Here is a 22544-nt window from a genome sequence, read left to right as displayed (position 1 = left end):
TCCACCCTTGGCCTGTACCCACTATTTTGACTCCTCCTCCTCCTCCTTTACCTGGACCCCTCCCCCTCACTTTCCCTCCTCCTGCTCCCACAGCCTGTACCCCCTATTTTGACTCCTCCTCCTCCTTTAACCTGGACCCCCCCCCCCATTTTCCTCACCCCCCCTCCTTCCTCCTTTGGCCTGTACCCCCTATTTTGACTCCTCCTCCTTTAACCTGGAACCCCCCCCCCCCCCGTTCACCCCCAAATTCCGTCCTCCTCCTCTCACTTCCTCCCACAGCCTGTACCCCCTATTTTGACTCCTCCTCCTCCTTTAACCTGGACCCCTCCCCCTCACTTTCCCTCCTCCTGCTCCCACAGCCTGTACCCCCTATTTTGACTCCTCCTCCTCCTTTAACCTGGACCCCCCATTTTCCTCACCCCCCCTCCTTCCTCCTTTGGCCTGTACCCCCTATTTTGACTCCTCCTCCTTTAACCTGGAACCCCCCCCCCCCGTTCACCCCCAAATTCCGTCCTCCTCCTCTCACTTCCTCCCACAGCCTGTACCCCCTATTTTGACTCCTCCTCCTCCTTTAACCTGGACCCCTCCCCCTCACTTTCCCTCCTCCTGCTCCCACAGCCTGTACCCCCTATTTTGACGACTCCTCCTCCTTTAACCTGGACCCCCCATTTTCCTCACCCCCCCTCCTTCCTCCTTTGGCCTGTACCCCCTATTTTGACTCCTCCTCCTTTAACCTGGAACCCCCCCCCCCCCGTTCACCCCCAAATTCCGTCCTCCTCCTCTCACTTCCTCCCACAGCCTGTACCCCCTATTTTGACTCCTCCTCCTCCTTTAACCTGGACCCCCCCCCCCCCCGTTCACCCCCAAATTCCGTCCTCCTCCTCTCACTTCCTCCCACAGCCTGTACCCCCTATTTTGACTCCTCCTCCTCCTTTAACCTGGACCCCCCCCCCCCCGTTCACCCCCAAATTCCGTCCTCCTCCTCTCACTTCCTCCCACAGCCTGTACCCCCTATTTTGACTCCTCCTCCTTTGACCTGGACCCGCCCCATTTTCCCTCCACCCTTGGCCTGTACCCACTATTTTGACTCCTCCTCCTCCTCCTTTACCTGGACCCCTCCCCCTCACTTTCCCTCCTCCTGCTCCCACAGCCTGTACCCCCTATTTTGACTCCTCCTCCTTTAACCTGTACCCACCCCATTTTCCCTCCCTCTCCCACTTTCTAAACTCCTCCCTTAGCCCATAGCTCCCACTTTGACTCCTCCTCCCTTAACCTGTACCCCACCACATTCCAGCCCCATACATTTTTTAACAACTACCCAATGGTTGTTAAACAGGACGGTGGGTCATGACATTAATCATATGATATTATATTTTGGTGCACTGGCGGGATTCGAACTCACGACCTTGAGCACGGCAGGCGGGAACCTTACCAATGAGCTATACTCAAGTACTGTCAACCTATTAAGATGTATTGGACTTAGCTCGCCGGTAATGTTCTCGCCTGCCATGCTCAGGGTCATTGGTTCGAAACCTGTCAGTACTGCTATTGACTTTTGAATCTTACATGTCCCCAGAGACTATGTATTAAGCTGTGTATTTTTTATGTATACAGAAGTTGATTTAATTTTATAGCAAAAAAAGATCTCCAAAAAAAGGTGCAACTCTGTGTAGCTCACTGGTAATGCTCCTGTCTGCCATGCTCAAGGTCGTGAGTTCGAATCCCATCAGTGCTGCATGTTGACTTGCAACAATGGACATGGTTCCAGAGCCTATTTTATTAGGCATGCCTAGCAAGTCTCTCTTTTTATGAATTCATTTTAGTAGATTTTTTCAAATACTTTATAAAATTGACAATATGCTTGCATAAAGCTAGATATCCGAGAAGATACAGCTCTGTAGGCCAGTGTATTAGCTTCCAGTCAAACTTGCAGTATTGAAACTTTTGTTTTAAGAAAATCAGGTCCTTCACAGTTGTTTTGGTTGATTTCATTTTATAGCAAAAAAGATCTCCAAAAATGGTACATCTCTGTATAGCTCACTGGTAATGCTCATGTCTGCCATGCTCGAGGTCGTGAGTTCGAATCCCATCAGTGCCACATGTTGACTTGCAGAATTGGACGTGTTCCCGGAGCCTATTCGCTTAGGCGTGCATGGCGAGGTTCTCTTTTGATGAATTCATTTTAGTTGATTTTTTCAAATACTTTATAAAATTGACAATATGCTTGCATAAAGCTAGATATCCGAGAAGATACAGCTCTGTAGGCCAGTGTATTAGCTTCCAGTCAAACTTGCAGTATTGAAACTTTTGTTTAAAGAAAATCGGGCCCTACACAGTAGCTGAGTCTATAGCTCACTGGTAAGGCTCTCGCCTGCCGTGCTCAAGGTCGTGGGTTCGAATCCCGTCGGTGCCGCATGATGTTGTCCTCTGAAAATGACATATCCAAGGAGCTCATCCTTAAGGTAAGTGTGTGTGGTACAGTCTACTTGGAGAGTAAGGCATGTGGGGGATTAAAGCTTAAGGGAAGAGGAAGCGTTGGGAAAATGGTTAAGGGGTGGAGAGATAGGGGAGGAGGAGTTAAAGAAGGGCAGGACAGGCTAAGGGAGGGAAAGTGGAGAGCTAGGCTAAGGGAGGAGGAGTTAAAGTGGGGGCAGGACAGGCTAAGGGAGGGAAAGTGGAGAGATAGCCTAAGGGAGGAGGAGTTAAAGTGGGGGCGGGACAGGCTAAGGGAGGGAAAGTGGAGAGATAGCCTAAGGGAGGAGGAGTTAAAGTGGGGGCAGGACAGGCTAAGGGAGAGATAGTGGAGAGATAGCCTAAGGGAGGAGGAGTTAAAGTGGGGGCAGGACAGGCTAAGGGAGGTACAGCGGAGAGATAGCCTAAGGGAGGAGGAGTTAAAGTGGGGACAGGACAGGCTAAGGGAGGTACAGCGGAGAGATAGCCTAAGGGAGGAGGAGTTAAAGTGGGGGCAGGAGAGGCTAAGGGAGGGAAAGTGGAGAGCTAGCCTAAGGGAGGAGGAGTTAAAGTGGGGGCAGGACAGGCTAAGGGAGGGAAAGTGGAGAGATAGCCTAAGGGAGGAGGAGTTAAAGTGGGGGCAGGACAGGCTAAGGAAGAGGTAGGGGAGAGATAGCCTAAGGGAGGAGGAGTTAAAGTGGGGGCAGGACAGGCTAAGGGAGAGCTAGTGGAGAGATAGCCTAAGGGAGGAGGAGTTAAAGTGGGGGCAGGACAGGCTAAGGAAGAGGTAGGGAGAGATAGCCTAAGGGAGGAGGAGTTAAAGTGGGGGCAGGACAGGCTAAGGGAGAGATAGTGGAGAGATAGCCTAAGGGAGGAGGAGTTAAAGTGGGGGCAGGACAGGCTAAGGGAGGTACAGCGGAGAGATAGCCTAAGGGAGGAGGAGTTAAAGTGGGGGCAGGACAGGCTAAGGGAGGGACAGTTGAGGATATATCATTTTAGGTTATACCTTTTGACTCCTCCAGTCCGCCCAGCCTGTACCCCCACATTCCCTCATCCTACGCCTCCTCCTTCCCCCCTTATCCTATACCCCCCCCCCACCCCCACCCACCCAACACACACTACCAAAAAGAAGGTTCCTCCCCAAGTTTCCACGGTCTCCACCATACTCAGTATCCAAACTTTCTCTCCTCCGTAATCCTGCATCCCCCCTTTCCCAATTAATCCCTTAGGCCTCTACCTCCCACTTTGATTCCTCCTTCAACCTGTACCCCCAACATTCCCTCCTCCTCCTCCATTAACTTGCACCCCCCCCCAAACATTCCCTCCTCCTCCTCTCACAGCCTGTACCCCCTATTTTGACTCCTCCTCCTTTAACCTGGACCCCCCCCCCGTTCACCCCCAAATTCCGTCCTCCTCCTCCTCTCACTTCCTCCCACAGCCTGTACCCCCTATTTTGACTCCTCCTCCTCCTTTAACCTGGACCCCCCCCCCCCGTTCACCCCCAAATTCCGTCCTCTTCCTCTCACTTCCTCCCACAGCCTGTACCCCCTATTTTGACTCCTCCTCCTTTAACCTGTACCCGCCCCATTTTCCCTCCACCCTTGGCCTGTACCCACTATTTTGACTCCTCCTCCTTTACCTGGACCCCTCCCCCTCACTTTCCCTCCTCCTGCTCCCACAGCCTGTACCCCCTATTTTGACTCCTCCTCCTCCTTTAACCTGGACCCCCCCCCCCATTTTCCTCACCCCCCCTCCTTCCTCCTTTGGCCTGTACCCCCTATTTTGACTCCTCCTCCTTTAACCTGGAACCCCCCCCCCCGTTCACCCCCAAATTCCGTCCTCCTCCTCTCACTTCCTCCCACAGCCTTTACCCCCTATTTTGACTCCTCCTCCTCCTTTAACCTGGACCCCCCCCCCCCCCCGTTCACCCCCAAATTCCGTCCTCTTCCTCTCACTTCCTCCCACAGCCTGTACCCCCTATTTTGACTCCTCCTCCTCCTTTAACCTGGACCCCCCCCCCATTTCCTCACCCCCCCTCCCCCCTCCTTGGCCTGTACCCCCTATTTTGACTCCTCCTCCTTTAACCTGTACCTCCCCCCTCCACCCCCAAATTCCGTCCTCCTCCTCTCACTTCCTCCCACAGCCTGTACCCCCTATTTTGACTCCTCCTCCTTTAACCTGTACCCGCCCCATTTTCCCTCCACCCTTGGCCTGTACCCACTATTTTTGACTCCTCCTCCTCCTCCTTTACCTGGACCCCTCCCCCTCACTTTCCTCCTCCTGCTCCCACAGCCTGTACCCCCTATTTTGACTCCTCCTCCTCCTTTAACCTGGACCCCTCCCCCTCACTTTCCCTCCTCCTGCTCCCACAGCCTGTACCCCCTATTTTGACTCCTCCTCCTCCTTTAACCTGGACCCCCCATTTTCCTCACCCCCCCTCCTTCCTCCTTTGGCCTGTACCCCCTATTTTGACTCCTCCTCCTTTAACCTGGAACCCCCCCCCCCCGTTCACCCCCAAATTCCGTCCTCCTCCTCTCACTTCCTCCCACAGCCTGTACCCCCTATTTTGACTCCTCCTCCTCCTTTAACCTGGACCCCCCCCCCGTTCACCCCCAAATTCCGTCCTCCTCCTCTCACTTCCTCCCACAGCCTGTACCCCCTATTTTGACTCCTCCTCCTCCTTTAACCTGGACCCCCCCCCCCCCGTTCACCCCCAAATTCCGTCCTCCTCCTCTCACTTCCTCCCACAGCCTGTACCCCCTATTTTGACTCCTCCTCCTTTGACCTGGACCCGCCCCATTTTCCCTCCACCCTTGGCCTGTACCCACTATTTTGACTCCTCCTCCTCCTCCTTTACCTGGACCCCTCCCCCTCACTTTCCCTCCTCCTGCTCCCACAGCCTGTACCCCCTATTTTGACTCCTCCTCCTTTAACCTGTACCCACCCCATTTTCCCTCCCTCTCCCACTTTCTAAACTCCTCCCTTAGCCCATAGCTCCCACTTTGACTCCTCCTCCCTTAACCTGTACCCCACCACATTCCAGCCCCATACATTTTTTAACAACTACCCAATGGTTGTTAAACAGGACGGTGGGTCATGACATTAATCATATGATATTATATTTTGGTGCACTGGCGGGATTCGAACTCACGACCTTGAGCACGGCAGGCGGGAACCTTACCAATGAGCTATACTCAAGTACTGTCAACCTATTAAGATGTATTGGACTTAGCTCGCCGGTAATGTTCTCGCCTGCCATGCTCAGGGTCATTGGTTCGAAACCTGTCAGTACTGCTATTGACTTTTGAATCTTACATGTCCCCAGAGACTATGTATTAAGCTGTGTATTTTTTATGTATACAGAAGTTGATTTAATTTTATAGCAAAAAAAGATCTCCAAAAAAAGGTGCAACTCTGTGTAGCTCACTGGTAATGCTCCTGTCTGCCATGCTCAAGGTCGTGAGTTCGAATCCCATCAGTGCTGCATGTTGACTTGCAACAATGGACATGGTTCCAGAGCCTATTTTATTAGGCATGCCTAGCAAGTCTCTCTTTTTATGAATTCATTTTAGTAGATTTTTTCAAATACTTTATAAATTGACAATATGCTTGCATAAAGCTAGATATCCGAGAAGATACAGCTCTGTAGGCCAGTGTATTAGCTTCCAGTCAAACTTGCAGTATTGAAACTTTTGTTTTAAGAAAATCAGGTCCTTCACAGTTGTTTTGGTTGATTTCATTTTATAGCAAAAAGATCTCCAAAAATGGTACATCTCTGTATAGCTCACTGGTAATGCTCATGTCTGCCATGCTCGAGGTCGTGAGTTCGAATCCCATCAGTGCCACATGTTGACTTGCAGAATTGGACGTGTTCCCGGGAGCCTATTCGCTTAGGCGTGCATGGCGAGGTTCTCTTTTGATGAATTCATTTTAGTTGATTTTTTCAAATACTTTATAAAATTGACAATATGCTTGCATAAAGCTAGATATCCGAGAAGATACAGCTCTGTAGGCCAGTGTATTAGCTTCCAGTCAAACTTGCAGTATTGAAACTTTTGTTTAAAGAAAATCGGGCCCTACACAGTAGCTGAGTCTATAGCTCACTGGTAAGGCTCTCGCCTGCCGTGCTCAAGGTCGTGGGTTCGAATCCCGTCGGTGCCGCATGATGTTGTCCTCTGAAAATGACATATCCAAGGAGCTCATCCTTAAGGTAAGTGTGTGTGGTACAGTCTACTTGGAGAGTAAGGCATGTGGGGGATTAAAGCTTAAGGGAAGAGGAAGCGTTGGGAAAATGGTTAAGGGGTGGAGAGATAGGGGAGGAGGAGTTAAAGAAGGGGCAGGACAGGCTAAGGGAGGGAAGTGGAGAGCTAGGCTAAGGGAGGAGGAGTTAAAGTGGGGGCAGGACAGGCTAAGGGAGGGAAAGTGGAGAGATAGCCTAAGGGAGGAGGAGTTAAAGTGGGGGCGGGACAGGCTAAGGGAGGGAAAGTGGAGAGATAGCCTAAGGGAGGAGGAGTTAAAGTGGGGGCAGGACAGGCTAAGGGAGAGATAGTGGAGAGATAGCCTAAGGGAGGAGGAGTTAAAGTGGGGGCAGGACAGGCTAAGGGAGGTACAGCGGAGAGATAGCCTAAGGGAGGAGGAGTTAAAGTGGGGACAGGACAGGCTAAGGGAGGTACAGCGGAGAGATAGCCTAAGGGAGGAGGAGTTAAAGTGGGGGCAGGAGAGGCTAAGGGAGGGAAAGTGGAGAGCTAGCCTAAGGGAGGAGGAGTTAAAGTGGGGGCAGGACAGGCTAAGGGAGGGAAAGTGGAGAGATAGCCTAAGGGAGGAGGAGTTAAAGTGGGGGCAGGACAGGCTAAGGAAGAGGTAGGGGAGAGATAGCCTAAGGGAGGAGGAGTTAAAGTGGGGGCAGGACAGGCTAAGGGAGAGCTAGTGGAGAGATAGCCTAAGGGAGGAGGAGTTAAAGTGGGGGCAGGACAGGCTAAGGAAGAGGTAGGGGAGAGATAGCCTAAGGGAGGAGGAGTTAAAGTGGGGGCAGGACAGGCTAAGGGAGAGATAGTGGAGAGATAGCCTAAGGGAGGAGGAGTTAAAGTGGGGGCAGGACAGGCTAAGGGAGGTACAGCGGAGAGATAGCCTAAGGGAGGAGGAGTTAAAGTGGGGGCAGGACAGGCTAAGGGAGGGACAGTTGAGGATATATCATTTTAGGTTATACCTTTTGACTCCTCCAGTCCGCCCAGCCCTGTACCCCCACATTCCCTCATCCTACGCCTCCTCCTTCCCCCCTTATCCTATACCCCACCCCACCCCCACCCACCCAACACACACTACCAAAAAGAAGGTTCCTCCCCAAGTTTCCACGGTCTCCACCATACTCAGTATCCAAACTTTCTCTCCTCCGTAATCCTGCATCCCCCCCTTTCCCAATTAATCCTTAGGCCTCTACCTCCCACTTTGATTCCTCCTTCAACCTGTACCCCCAACATTCCCTCCTCCTCCTCCATTAACTTGCACCCCCCCCCCCAAACATTCCCTCCTCCTCCTCTCACAGCCTGTACCCCCTATTTTGAATTTTGACTCCTCCTCCTTTAACCTGGAACCCCCCCCCCGTTCACCCCCAAATTCCGTCCTCCTCCTCTCACTTCCTCCCACAGCCTTTACCCCCTATTTTGACTCCTCCTCCTCCTTTAACCTGGACCCCCCCCCCCCCCCGTTCACCCCCAAATTCCGTCCTCTTCCTCTCACTTCCTCCCACAGCCTGTACCCCCTATTTTGACTCCTCCTCCTCCTTTAACCTGGACCCCCCCCCCATTTTCCTCACCCCCCCTCCCCCCTCCTTTGGCCTGTACCCCCTATTTTGACTCCTCCTCCTTTAACCTGTACCTCCCCCCTCCACCCCCAAATTCCGTCCTCCTCCTCTCACTTCCTCCCACAGCCTGTACCCCCTATTTTGACTCCTCCTCCTTTAACCTGTACCCGCCCCATTTTCCCTCCACCCTTGGCCTGTACCCACTATTTTGACTCCTCCTCCTCCTCCTTTACCTGGACCCCTCCCCCTCACTTTCCCTCCTCCTGCTCCCACAGCCTGTACCCCCTATTTTGACTCCTCCTCCTCCTTTAACCTGGACCCCCCCCCCCCCCCATTTTCCTCACCCCCCCTCCTTCCTCCTTTGGCCTGTACCCCCTATTTTGACTCCTCCTCCTTTAACCTGGAACCCCCCCCCCCCCCCGTTCACCCCCAAATTCCGTCCTCCTCCTCTCACTTCCTCCCACAGCCTGTACCCCCTATTTTGACTCCTCCTCCTCCTTTAACCTGGACCCCTCCCCCTCACTTTCCCTCCTCCTGCTCCCACAGCCTGTACCCCCTATTTTGACTCCTCCTCCTCCTTTAACCTGGACCCCCCATTTTCCTCACCCCCCCTCCTTCCTCCTTTGGCCTGTACCCCCTATTTTGACTCCTCCTCCTTTAACCTGGAACCCCCCCCCCCCGTTCACCCCCAAATTCCGTCCTCCTCCTCTCACTTCCTCCCACAGCCTGTACCCCCTATTTTGACTCCTCCTCCTCCTTTAACCTGGACCCCCCCCCCCGTTCACCCCCAAATTCCGTCCTCCTCCTCTCACTTCCTCCCACAGCCTGTACCCCCTATTTTGACTCCTCCTCCTCCTTTAACCTGGACCCCCCCCCCCCGTTCACCCCCAAATTCCGTCCTCCTCCTCTCACTTCCTCCCACAGCCTGTACCCCCTATTTTGACTCCTCCTCCTTTGACCTGGACCCGCCCCATTTTCCCTCCACCCTTGGCCTGTACCCACTATTTTGACTCCTCCTCCTCCTCCTTTACCTGGACCCCTCCCCCTCACTTTCCCTCCTCCTGCTCCCACAGCCTGTACCCCCTATTTTGACTCCTCCTCCTTTAACCTGTACCCACCCCATTTTCCCTCCCTCTCCCACTTTCTAAACTCCTCCCTTAGCCCATAGCTCCCACTTTGACTCCTCCTCCCTTAACCTGTACCCCACCACATTCCAGCCCCATACATTTTTTAACAACTACCCAATGGTTGTTAAACAGGACGGTGGGTCATGACATTAATCATATGATATTATATTTTGGTGCACTGGCGGGATTCGAACTCACGACCTTGAGCACGGCAGGCGGGAACCTTACCAATGAGCTATACTCAAGTACTGTCAACCTATTAAGATGTATTGGACTTAGCTCGCCGGTAATGTTCTCGCCTGCCATGCTCAGGGTCATTGGTTCGAAACCTGTCAGTACTGCTATTGACTTTTGAATCTTACATGTCCCCAGAGACTATGTATTAAGCTGTGTATTTTTTATGTATACAGAAGTTGATTTAATTTTATAGCAAAAAAAGATCTCCAAAAAAAGGTGCAACTCTGTGTAGCTCACTGGTAATGCTCCTGTCTGCCATGCTCAAGGTCGTGAGTTCGAATCCCATCAGTGCTGCATGTTGACTTGCAACAATGGACATGGTTCCAGAGCCTATTTTATTAGGCATGCCTAGCAAGTCTCTCTTTTTATGAATTCATTTTAGTAGATTTTTTCAAATACTTTATAAAATTGACAATATGCTTGCATAAAGCTAGATATCCGAGAAGATACAGCTCTGTAGGCCAGTGTATTAGCTTCCAGTCAAACTTGCAGTATTGAAACTTTTGTTTTAAGAAAATCAGGTCCTTCACAGTTGTTTTGGTTGATTTCATTTTATAGCAAAAAAGATCTCCAAAAATGGTACATCTCTGTATAGCTCACTGGTAATGCTCATGTCTGCCATGCTCGAGGTCGTGAGTTCGAATCCCATCAGTGCCACATGTTGACTTGCAGAATTGGACGTGTTCCCGGAGCCTATTCGCTTAGGCGTGCATGGCGAGGTTCTCTTTTGATGAATTCATTTTAGTTGATTTTTTCAAATACTTTATAAAATTGACAATATGCTTGCATAAAGCTAGATATCCGAGAAGATACAGCTCTGTAGGCCAGTGTATTAGCTTCCAGTCAAACTTGCAGTATTGAAACTTTTGTTTAAAGAAAATCGGGCCCTACACAGTAGCTGAGTCTATAGCTCACTGGTAAGGCTCTCGCCTGCCGTGCTCAAGGTCGTGGGTTCGAATCCCGTCGGTGCCGCATGATGTTGTCCTCTGAAAATGACATATCCAAGGAGCTCATCCTTAAGGTAAGTGTGTGTGGTACAGTCTACTTGGAGAGTAAGGCATGTGGGGGATTAAAGCTTAAGGGAAGAGGAAGCGTTGGGAAAATGGTTAAGGGGTGGAGAGATAGGGGAGGAGGAGTTAAAGAAGGGGCAGGACAGGCTAAGGGAGGGAAAGTGGAGAGCTAGGCTAAGGGAGGAGGAGTTAAAGTGGGGGCAGGACAGGCTAAGGGAGGGAAAGTGGAGAGATAGCCTAAGGGAGGAGGAGTTAAAGTGGGGGCGGGACAGGCTAAGGGAGGGAAAGTGGAGAGATAGCCTAAGGGAGGAGGAGTTAAAGTGGGGGCAGGACAGGCTAAGGGAGAGATAGTGGAGAGATAGCCTAAGGGAGGAGGAGTTAAAGTGGGGGCAGGACAGGCTAAGGGAGGTACAGCGGAGAGATAGCCTAAGGGAGGAGGAGTTAAAGTGGGGACAGGACAGGCTAAGGGAGGTACAGCGGAGAGATAGCCTAAGGGAGGAGGAGTTAAAGTGGGGGCAGGAGAGGCTAAGGGAGGGAAAGTGGAGAGCTAGCCTAAGGGAGGAGGAGTTAAAGTGGGGGCAGGACAGGCTAAGGGAGGGAAAGTGGAGAGATAGCCTAAGGGAGGAGGAGTTAAAGTGGGGGCAGGACAGGCTAAGGAAGAGGTAGGGGAGAGATAGCCTAAGGGAGGAGGAGTTAAAGTGGGGGCAGGACAGGCTAAGGGAGAGCTAGTGGAGAGATAGCCTAAGGGAGGAGGAGTTAAAGTGGGGGCAGGACAGGCTAAGGAAGAGGTAGGGGAGAGATAGCCTAAGGGAGGAGGAGTTAAAGTGGGGGCAGGACAGGCTAAGGGAGAGATAGTGGAGAGATAGCCTAAGGGAGGAGGAGTTAAAGTGGGGGCAGGACAGGCTAAGGGAGGTACAGCGGAGAGATAGCCTAAGGGAGGAGGAGTTAAAGTGGGGGCAGGACAGGCTAAGGGAGGGACAGTTGAGGATATATCATTTTAGGTTATACCTTTTGACTCCTCCAGTCCGCCCAGCCTGTACCCCCACATTCCCTCATCCTACGCCTCCTCCTTCCCCCCTTATCCTATACCCCCCCCCCCCACCCCCACCCACCCAACACACACTACCAAAAAGAAGGTTCCTCCCCAAGTTTCCACGGTCTCCACCATACTCAGTATCCAAACTTTCTCTCCTCCGTAATCCTGCATCCCCCCCTTTCCCAATTAATCCCTTAGGCCTCTACCTCCCACTTTGATTCCTCCTTCAACCTGTACCCCCAACATTCCCTCCTCCTCCTCCATTAACTTGCACCCCCCCCCCCAAACATTCCCTCCTCCTCCTCTCACAGCCTGTACCCCCTATTTTGACTCCTCCTCCTTTAACCTGGACCCCCCCCCCGTTCACCCCCAAATTCCGTCCTCCTCCTCCTCTCACTTCCTCCCACAGCCTGTACCCCCTATTTTGACTCCTCCTCCTCCTTTAACCTGGACCCCCCCCCCCCCGTTCACCCCCAAATTCCGTCCTCTTCCTCTCACTTCCTCCCACAGCCTGTACCCCCTATTTTGACTCCTCCTCCTTTAACCTGTACCCGCCCCATTTTCCCTCCACCCTTGGCCTGTACCCACTATTTTGACTCCTCCTCCTTTACCTGGACCCCTCCCCCTCACTTTCCCTCCTCCTGCTCCCACAGCCTGTACCCCCTATTTTGACTCCTCCTCCTCCTTTAACCTGGACCCCCCCCCCCCATTTTCCTCACCCCCCCTCCTTCCTCCTTTGGCCTGTACCCCCTATTTTGACTCCTCCTCCTTTAACCTGGAACCCCCCCCCCGTTCACCCCCAAATTCCGTCCTCCTCCTCTCACTTCCTCCCACAGCCTTTACCCCCTATTTTGACTCCTCCTCCTCCTTTAACCTGGACCCCCCCCCCCCGTTCACCCCCAAATTCCGTCCTCTTCCTCTCACTTCCTCCCACAGCCTGTACCCCCTATTTTGACTCCTCCTCCTCCTTTAACCTGGACCCCCCCCCCCATTTTCCTCACCCCCCCTCCCCCCTCCTTTGGCCTGTACCCCCTATTTTGACTCCTCCTCCTTTAACCTGTACCTCCCCCCTCCACCCCCAAATTCCGTCCTCCTCCTCTCACTTCCTCCCACAGCCTGTACCCCCTATTTTGACTCCTCCTCCTTTAACCTGTACCCGCCCCATTTTCCCTCCACCCTTGGCCTGTACCCACTATTTTGACTCCTCCTCCTCCTCCTTTACCTGGACCCCTCCCCCTCACTTTCCCTCCTCCTGCTCCCACAGCCTGTACCCCCTATTTTGACTCCTCCTCCTCCTTTAACCTGGACCCCCCCCCCCCATTTTCCTCACCCCCCCTCCTTCCTCCTTTGGCCTGTACCCCCTATTTTGACTCCTCCTCCTTTAACCTGGAACCCCCCCCCCCGTTCACCCCCAAATTCCGTCCTCCTCCTCTCACTTCCTCCCACAGCCTGTACCCCCTATTTTGACTCCTCCTCCTCCTTTAACCTGGACCCCTCCCCCTCACTTTCCCTCCTCCTGCTCCCACAGCCTGTACCCCCTATTTTGACTCCTCCTCCTCCTTTAACCTGGACCCCCCATTTTCCTCACCCCCCCTCCTTCCTCCTTTGGCCTGTACCCCCTATTTTGACTCCTCCTCCTTTAACCTGGAACCCCCCCCCCCCCCGTTCACCCCCAAATTCCGTCCTCCTCCTCTCACTTCCTCCCACAGCCTGTACCCCCTATTTTGACTCCTCCTCCTCCTTTAACCTGGACCCCCCCCCCGTTCACCCCCAAATTCCGTCCTCCTCCTCTCACTTCCTCCCACAGCCTGTACCCCCTATTTTGACTCCTCCTCCTCCTTTAACCTGGACCCCCCCCCCCCCCGTTCACCCCCAAATTCCGTCCTCCTCCTCTCACTTCCTCCCACAGCCTGTACCCCCTATTTTGACTCCTCCTCCTTTGACCTGGACCCGCCCCATTTTCCCTCCACCCTTGGCCTGTACCCACTATTTTGACTCCTCCTCCTCCTCCTTTACCTGGACCCCTCCCCCTCACTTTCCCTCCTCCTGCTCCCACAGCCTGTACCCCCTATTTTGACTCCTCCTCCTTTAACCTGTACCCACCCCATTTTCCCTCCCTCTCCCACTTTCTAAACTCCTCCCTTAGCCCATAGCTCCCACTTTGACTCCTCCTCCCTTAACCTGTACCCCACCACATTCCAGCCCCATACATTTTTTAACAACTACCCAATGGTTGTTAAACAGGACGGTGGGTCATGACATTAATCATATGATATTATATTTTGGTGCACTGGCGGGATTCGAACTCACGACCTTGAGCACGGCAGGCGGGAACCTTACCAATGAGCTATACTCAAGTACTGTCAACCTATTAAGATGTATTGGACTTAGCTCGCCGGTAATGTTCTCGCCTGCCATGCTCAGGGTCATTGGTTCGAAACCTGTCAGTACTGCTATTGACTTTTGAATCTTACATGTCCCCAGAGACTATGTATTAAGCTGTGTATTTTTTATGTATACAGAAGTTGATTTAATTTTATAGCAAAAAAAGATCTCCAAAAAAAGGTGCAACTCTGTGTAGCTCACTGGTAATGCTCCTGTCTGCCATGCTCAAGGTCGTGAGTTCGAATCCCATCAGTGCTGCATGTTGACTTGCAACAATGGACATGGTTCCAGAGCCTATTTTATTAGGCATGCCTAGCAAGTCTCTCTTTTTATGAATTCATTTTAGTAGATTTTTTCAAATACTTTATAAAATTGACAATATGCTTGCATAAAGCTAGATATCCGAGAAGATACAGCTCTGTAGGCCAGTGTATTAGCTTCCAGTCAAACTTGCAGTATTGAAACTTTTGTTTTAAGAAAATCAGGTCCTTCACAGTTGTTTTGGTTGATTTCATTTTATAGCAAAAAAGATCTCCAAAAATGGTACATCTCTGTATAGCTCACTGGTAATGCTCATGTCTGCCATGCTCGAGGTCGTGAGTTCGAATCCCATCAGTGCCACATGTTGACTTGCAGAATTGGACGTGTTCCCGGAGCCTATTCGCTTAGGCGTGCATGGCGAGGTTCTCTTTTGATGAATTCATTTTAGTTGATTTTTTCAAATACTTTATAAAATTGACAATATGCTTGCATAAAGCTAGATATCCGAGAAGATACAGCTCTGTAGGCCAGTGTATTAGCTTCCAGTCAAACTTGCAGTATTGAAACTTTTGTTTAAAGAAAATCGGGCCCTACACAGTAGCTGAGTCTATAGCTCACTGGTAAGGCTCTCGCCTGCCGTGCTCAAGGTCGTGGGTTCGAATCCCGTCGGTGCCGCATGATGTTGTCCTCTGAAAATGACATATCCAAGGAGCTCATCCTTAAGGTAAGTGTGTGTGGTACAGTCTACTTGGAGAGTAAGGCATGTGGGGGATTAAAGCTTAAGGGAAGAGGAAGCGTTGGGAAAATGGTTAAGGGGTGGAGAGATAGGGGAGGAGGAGTTAAAGAAGGGGCAGGACAGGCTAAGGGAGGGAAAGTGGAGAGCTAGGCTAAGGGAGGAGGAGTTAAAGTGGGGGCAGGACAGGCTAAGGGAGGGAAAGTGGAGAGATAGCCTAAGGGAGGAGGAGTTAAAGTGGGGGCGGGACAGGCTAAGGGAGGGAAAGTGGAGAGATAGCCTAAGGGAGGAGGAGTTAAAGTGGGGGCAGGACAGGCTAAGGGAGAGATAGTGGAGAGATAGCCTAAGGGAGGAGGAGTTAAAGTGGGGGCAGGACAGGCTAAGGGAGGTACAGCGGAGAGATAGCCTAAGGGAGGAGGAGTTAAAGTGGGGACAGGACAGGCTAAGGGAGGTACAGCGGAGAGATAGCCTAAGGGAGGAGGAGTTAAAGTGGGGGCAGGAGAGGCTAAGGGAGGGAAAGTGGAGAGCTAGCCTAAGGGAGGAGGAGTTAAAGTGGGGGCAGGACAGGCTAAGGGAGGGAAAGTGGAGAGATAGCCTAAGGGAGGAGGAGTTAAAGTGGGGGCAGGACAGGCTAAGGAAGAGGTAGGGGAGAGATAGCCTAAGGGAGGAGGAGTTAAAGTGGGGGCAGGACAGGCTAAGGAAGAGGTAGGGGAGAGATAGCCTAAGGGAGGAGGAGTTAAAGTGGGGGCAGGACAGGCTAAGGGAGAGATAGTGGAGAGATAGCCTAAGGGAGGAGGAGTTAAAGTGGGGGCAGGACAGGCTAAGGGAGGTACAGCGGAGAGATAGCCTAAGGGAGGAGGAGTTAAAGTGGGGGCAGGACAGGCTAAGGGAGGGACAGTTGAGGATATATCATTTTAGGTTATACCTTTTGACTCCTCCAGTCCGCCCAGCCTGTACCCCCACATTCCCTCATCCTACGCCTCCTCCTTCCCCCCTTATCCTATACCCCACCCCCACCCCCACCCACCCAACACACACTACCAAAAAGAAGGTTCCTCCCCAAGTTTCCACGGTCTCCACCATACTCAGTATCCAAACTTTCTCTCCTCCGTAATCCTGCATCCCCCCCTTTCCCAATTAATCCCTTAGGCCTCTACCTCCCACTTTGATTCCTCCTTCAACCTGTACCCCCAACATTCCCTCCTCCTCCTCCATTAACTTGCACCCCCCCCCCCAAACATTCCCTCCTCCTCCTCTCACAGCCTGTACCCCCTATTTTGACTCCTCCTCCTTTAACCTGGACCCCCCCCCCGTTCACCCCCAAATTCCGTCCTCCTCCTCCTCTCACTTCCTCCCACAGCCTGTACCCCCTATTTTGACTCCTCCTCCTCCTTTAACCTGGACCCCCCCCCGTTCACCCCCAAATTCCGTCCTCTTCCTCTCACTTCCTCCCACAGCCTGTACCCCCTATTTTGACTCCTCCTCCTTTAACCTGTACCCGCCCCATTTTCCCTCCACCCTTGGCCTGTACCCACTATTTTGACTCCTCCTCCTTTACCTGGACCCCTCCCCCTCACTTTCCCTCCTCCTGCTCCCACAGCCTGTACCCCCTATTTTGACTCCTCCTCCTCCTTTAACCTGGACCCCCCCCCCCCATTTTCCTCACCCCCCCTCCTTCCTCCTTTGGCCTGTACCCCCTATTTTGACTCCTCCTCCTTTAACCTGGAACCCCCCCCCCCGTTCACCCCCAAATTCCATCCTCCTCCTCTCACTTCCTCCCACAGCCTTTACCCCCTATTTTGACTCCTCCTCCTCCTTTACCTGGACCCCCCCCCCCGTTCACCCCCAAATTCCGTCCTCTTCCTCTCACTTCCTCCCACAGCCTGTACCCCCTATTTTGACTCCTCCTCCTCCTTTAACCTGGACCCCCCCCCCATTTTCCTCACCCCCCCTCCCCCCTCCTTTGGCCTGTACCCCCTATTTTGACTCCTCCTCCTTTAACCTGTACCTCCCCCCTCCACCCCCAAATTCCGTCCTCCTCCTCTCACTTCCTCCCACAGCCTGTACCCCCTATTTTGACTCCTCCTCCTTTAACCTGTACCCGCCCCATTTTCCCTCCACCCTTGGCCTGTACCCACTATTTTGACTCCTCCTCCTCCTCCTTTACCTGGACCCCTCCCCCTCACTTCCCTCCTCCTGCTCCCACAGCCTGTACCCCTATTTTGACTCCTCCTCCTCCTTTAACCTGGACCCCCCCCCCCCCCATTTTCCTCACCCCCCCTCCTTCCTCCTTTGGCCTGTACCCCCTATTTTGACTCCTCCTCCTTTAACCTGGAACCCCCCCCCCCCGTTCACCCCCAAATTCCGTCCTCCTCCTCTCACTTCCTCCCACAGCCTGTACCCCCTATTTTGACTCCTCCTCCTCCTTTAACCTGGACCCCTCCCCCTCACTTTCCCTCCTCCTGCTCCCACAGCCTGTACCCCCTATTTTGACTCCTCCTCCTCCTTTAACCTGGACCCCCCATTTTCCTCACCCCCCTCCTTCCTCCTTTGGCCTGTACCCCCTATTTTGACTCCTCCTCCTTTAACCTGGAACCCCCCCCCCCCGTTCACCCCCAAATTCCGTCCTCCTCCTCTCACTTCCTCCCACAGCCTGTACCCCCTATTTTGACTCCTCCTCCTCCTTTAACCTGGACCCCCCCCCCCCGTTCACCCCCAAATTCCGTCCTCCTCCTCTCACTTCCTCCCACAGCCTGTACCCCCTATTTTGACTCCTCCTCCCCTTTAACCTGGACCCCCCCCCCCCCGTCACCCCCAAATTCCGCCTCCTCCTCTCACTTCCTCCCACAGCCTGTACCTCCCTATTTTGACTCCTCCTCCTTTGACCTGGACCCGCCCCATTTTCCCTCCACCCTTGGCCTGTACCCACTATTTTGACTCCTCCTCCTCCTCCTTTACCTGGACCCCTCCCCCTCACTTTCCCTCCTCCTGCTCCCACAGCCTGTACGTACCCCCTATTTTGACTCCTCCTCCTTTAACCTGTACCCACCCCATTTTCCCTCCCTCTCCCACTTTCTAAACTCCTCCCTTAGCCCATAGCTCCCACTTTGACTCCTCCTCCCTTAACCTGTACCCCACCACATTCCAGCCCCATACATTTTTTAACAACTACCCAATGGTTGTTAAACAGGACGGTGGGTCATGACATTAATCATATGATATTATATTTTGGTGCACTGGCGGGATTCGAACTCACGACCTTGAGCACGGCAGGCGGGAACCTTACCAATGAGCTATACTCAAGTACTGTCAACCTATTAAGATGTATTGGACTTAGCTCGCCGGTAATGTTCTCGCCTGCCATGCTCAGGGTCATTGGTTCGAAACCTGTCAGTACTGCTATTGACTTTTGAATCTTACATGTCCCCAGAGACTATGTATTAAGCTGTGTATTTTTTATGTATACAGAAGTTGATTTAATTTTATAGCAAAAAAGATCTCCAAAAAAGGTGCAACTCTGTGTAGCTCACTGGTAATGCTCCTGTCTGCCATGCTCAAGGTCGTGAGTTCGAATCCCATCAGTGCTGCATGTTGACTTGCAACAATGGACATGGTTCCAGAGCCTATTTTATTAGGCATGCCTAGCAAGTCTCTCTTTTTATGAATTCATTTTAGTAGATTTTTTCAAATACTTTATAAAATTGACAATATGCTTGCATAAAGCTAGATATCCGAGAAGATACAGCTCTGTAGGCCAGTGTATTAGCTTCCAGTCAAACTTGCAGTATTGAAACTTTTGTTTTAAGAAAATCAGGTCCTTCACAGTTGTTTTGGTTGATTTCATTTTATAGCAAAAAAGATCTCCAAAAATGGTACATCTCTGTATAGCTCACTGGTAATGCTCATGTCTGCCATGCTCGAGGTCGTGAGTTCGAATCCCATCAGTGCCACATGTTGACTTGCAGAATTGGACGTGTTCCCGGAGCCTATTCGCTTAGGCGTGCATGGCGAGGTTCTCTTTTGATGAATTCATTTTAGTTGATTTTTTCAAATACTTTATAAAATTGACAATATGCTTGCATAAAGCTAGATATCCGAGAAGATACAGCTCTGTAGGCCAGTGTATTAGCTTCCAGTCAAACTTGCAGTATTGAAACTTTTGTTTAAAGAAAATCGGGCCCTACACAGTAGCTGAGTCTATAGCTCACTGGTAAGGCTCTCGCCTGCCGTGCTCAAGGTCGTGGGTTCGAATCCCGTCGGGCCGCATGATGTTGTCCTCTGAAAATGACATATCCAAGGAGCTCATCCTTAAGGTAAGTGTGTGTGGTACAGTCTACTTGGAGAGTAAGGCATGTGGGGGATTAAAGCTTAAGGGAAGAGGAAGCGTTGGGAAAATGGTTAAGGGGTGGAGAGATAGGGGAGGAGGAGTTAAAGAAGGGGCAGGACAGGCTAAGGGAGGGAAAGTGGAGAGCTAGGCTAAGGGAGGAGGAGTTAAAGTGGGGGCAGGACAGGCTAAGGGAGGGAAAGTGGAGAGATAGCCTAAGGGAGGAGGAGTTAAAGTGGGGGCGGGACAGGCTAAGGGAGGGAAAGTGGAGAGATAGCCTAAGGGAGGAGGAGTTAAAGTGGGGGCAGACAGGCTAAGGGAGAGATAGTGGAGAGATAGCCTAAGGGAGGAGGAGTTAAAGTGGGGGCAAGGACAGGCTAAGGGAGGTACAGCGGAGAGATAGCCTAAGGGAGGAGGAGTTAAAGTGGGGACAGGACAGGCTAAGGGAGGTACAGCGGAGAGATAGCCTAAGGGAGGAGGAGTTAAAGTGGGGGCAGGAGAGGCTAAGGGAGGGAAAGTGGAGAGCTAGCCTAAGGGAGGAGGAGTTAAAGTGGGGGCAGGACAGGCTAAGGGAGGGAAAGTGGAGAGATAGCCTAAGGGAGGAGGAGTTAAAGTGGGGGCAGGACAGGCTAAGGAAGAGGTAGGGGAGAGATAGCCTAAGGGAGGAGGAGTTAAAGTGGGGGCAGGACAGGCTAAGGGAGAGCTAGTGGAGAGATAGCCTAAGGGAGGAGGAGTTAAAGTGGGGGCAGGACAGGCTAAGGGAGGTACAGCGGAGAGATAGCCTAAGGGAGGAGGAGTTAAAGTGGGGGCAGGACAGGCTAAGGGAGGGACAGTTGAGGATATATCATTTTAGGTATACCTTTTGACTCCTCCAGTCCGCCCAGCCTGTACCCCCACATTCCCTCATCCTACGCCTCCTCCTTCCCCCCTTATCCTATACCCCCCCCCCCCACCCCCACCCACCCAACACACACTACCAAAAGAAGGTTCCTCCCCAAGTTTCCACGGTCTCCACCATACTCAGTATCCAAACTTTCTCTCCTCCGTAATCCTGCATCCCCCCTTTCCCAATTAATCCCTTAGGCCTCTACCTCCCACTTTGATTCCTCCTTCAACCTGTACCCCCAACATTCCCTCCTCCTCCTCCATTAACTTGCACCCCCCCCCCAAACATTCCCTCCTCCTCCTCTCACAGCCTGTACCCCCTATTTTGACTCCTCCTCCTTTAACCTGGACCCCCCCCCCCGTTCACCCCCAAATTCCGTCCTCCTCCTCCTCTCACTTCCTCCCACAGCCTGTACCCCCTATTTTGACTCCTCCTCCTCCTTTAACCTGGACCCCCCCCCCGTTCACCCCCAAATTCCGTCCTCTTCCTCTCACTTCCTCCCACAGCCTGTACCCCCTATTTTGACTCCTCCTCCTTTAACCTGTACCCGCCCCATTTTCCCTCCACCCTTGGCCTGTACCCACTATTTTGACTCCTCCTCCTTTACCTGGACCCCTCCCCCTCACTTTCCCTCCTCCTGCTCCCACAGCCTGTACCCCCTATTTTGACTCCTCCTCCTCCTTTAACCTGGACCCCCCCCCCCATTTTCCTCACCCCCCCTCCTTCCTCCTTTGGCCTGTACCCCCTATTTTGACTCCTCCTCCTTTAACCTGGAACCCCCCCCCGTTCACCCCCAAATTCCGTCCTCCTCCTCTCACTTCCTCCCACAGCCTTTACCCCCTATTTTGACTCCTCCTCCTCCTTTAACCTGGACCCCCCCCCCGTTCACCCCCAAATTCCGTCCTCTTCCTCTCACTTCCTCCCACAGCCTGTACCCCCTATTTTGACTCCTCCTCCTCCTTTAACCTGGACCCCCCCCCCATTTTCCTCACCCCCCTCCCCCCTCCTTTGGCCTGTACCCCCTATTTTGACTCCTCCTCCTTTAACCTGTACCTCCCCCCTCCACCCCCAAATTCCGTCCTCCTCCTCTCACTTCCTCCCACAGCCTGTACCCCCTATTTTGACTCCTCCTCCTTTAACCTGTACCCGCCCCATTTTCCCTCCACCCTTGGCCTGTACCCACTATTTTGACTCCTCCTCCTCCTCCTTTACCTGGACCCCTCCCCCTCACTTTCCCTCCTCCTGCTCCCACAGCCTGTACCCCCTATTTTGACTCCTCCTCCTCCTTTAACCTGGACCCCCCCCCCCATTTTCCTCACCCCCCCTCCTTCCTCCTTTGGCCTGTACCCCCTATTTTGACTCCTCCTCCTTTAACCTGGAACCCCCCCCCCCCGTTCACCCCCAAATTCCGTCCTCCTCCTCTCACTTCCTCCCACAGCCTGTACCCCCTATTTTGACTCCTCCTCCTCCTTTAACCTGGACCCCTCCCCTCACTTTCCCTCCTCCTGCTCCCACAGCCTGTACCCCCTATTTTGACTCCTCCTCCTCCTTTAACCTGGACCCCCCATTTTCCTCACCCCCCCTCCTTCCTCCTTTGGCCTGTACCCCCTATTTTGACTCCTCCTCCTTTAACCTGGAACCCCCCCCCCCCCGTTCACCCCCAAATTCCGTCCTCCTCCTCTCACTTCCTCCCACAGCCTGTACCCCCTATTTTGACTCCTCCTCCTCCTTTAACCTGGACCCCCCCCCCCGTTCACCCCCAAATTCCGTCCTCCTCCTCTCACTTCCTCCCACAGCCTGTACCCCCTATTTTGACTCCTCCTCCTTTAACCTGTACCCACCCCATTTTCCCTCCCTCTCCCACTTTCTAACTCCTCCCTTAGCCCATAGCTCCCACTTTGACTCCTCCTCCCTTAACCTGTACCCCACCACATTCCAGCCCCATACATTTTTTAACAACTACCCAATGGTTGTTAAACAGGACGGTGGGTCATGACATTAATCATATGATATTATATTTTGGTGCACTGGCGGGATTCGAACTCACGACCTTGAGCACGGCAGGCGGGAACCTTACCAATGAGCTATACTCAAGTACTGTCAACCTATTAAGATGTATTGGACTTAGCTCGCCGGTAATGTTCTCGCTGCCATGCTCAGGGTCATTGGTTCGAAACCTGTCAGTACTGCTATTGACTTTTGAATCTTACATGTCCCCAGAGACTATGTATTAAGCTGTGTATTTTTTATGTATACAGAAGTTGATTTAATTTTATAGCAAAAAAAGATCTCCA

This window comes from Engystomops pustulosus, chromosome 4 (assembly GCF_040894005.1).
Source record: "Engystomops pustulosus chromosome 4, aEngPut4.maternal, whole genome shotgun sequence".
In the NCBI taxonomy this organism is placed as follows: Eukaryota; Metazoa; Chordata; class Amphibia; order Anura; family Leptodactylidae; genus Engystomops; species Engystomops pustulosus.
The sequence above is the reverse complement of the archived record's forward strand: the minus strand, read 5'-3'. Positions refer to the sequence as shown.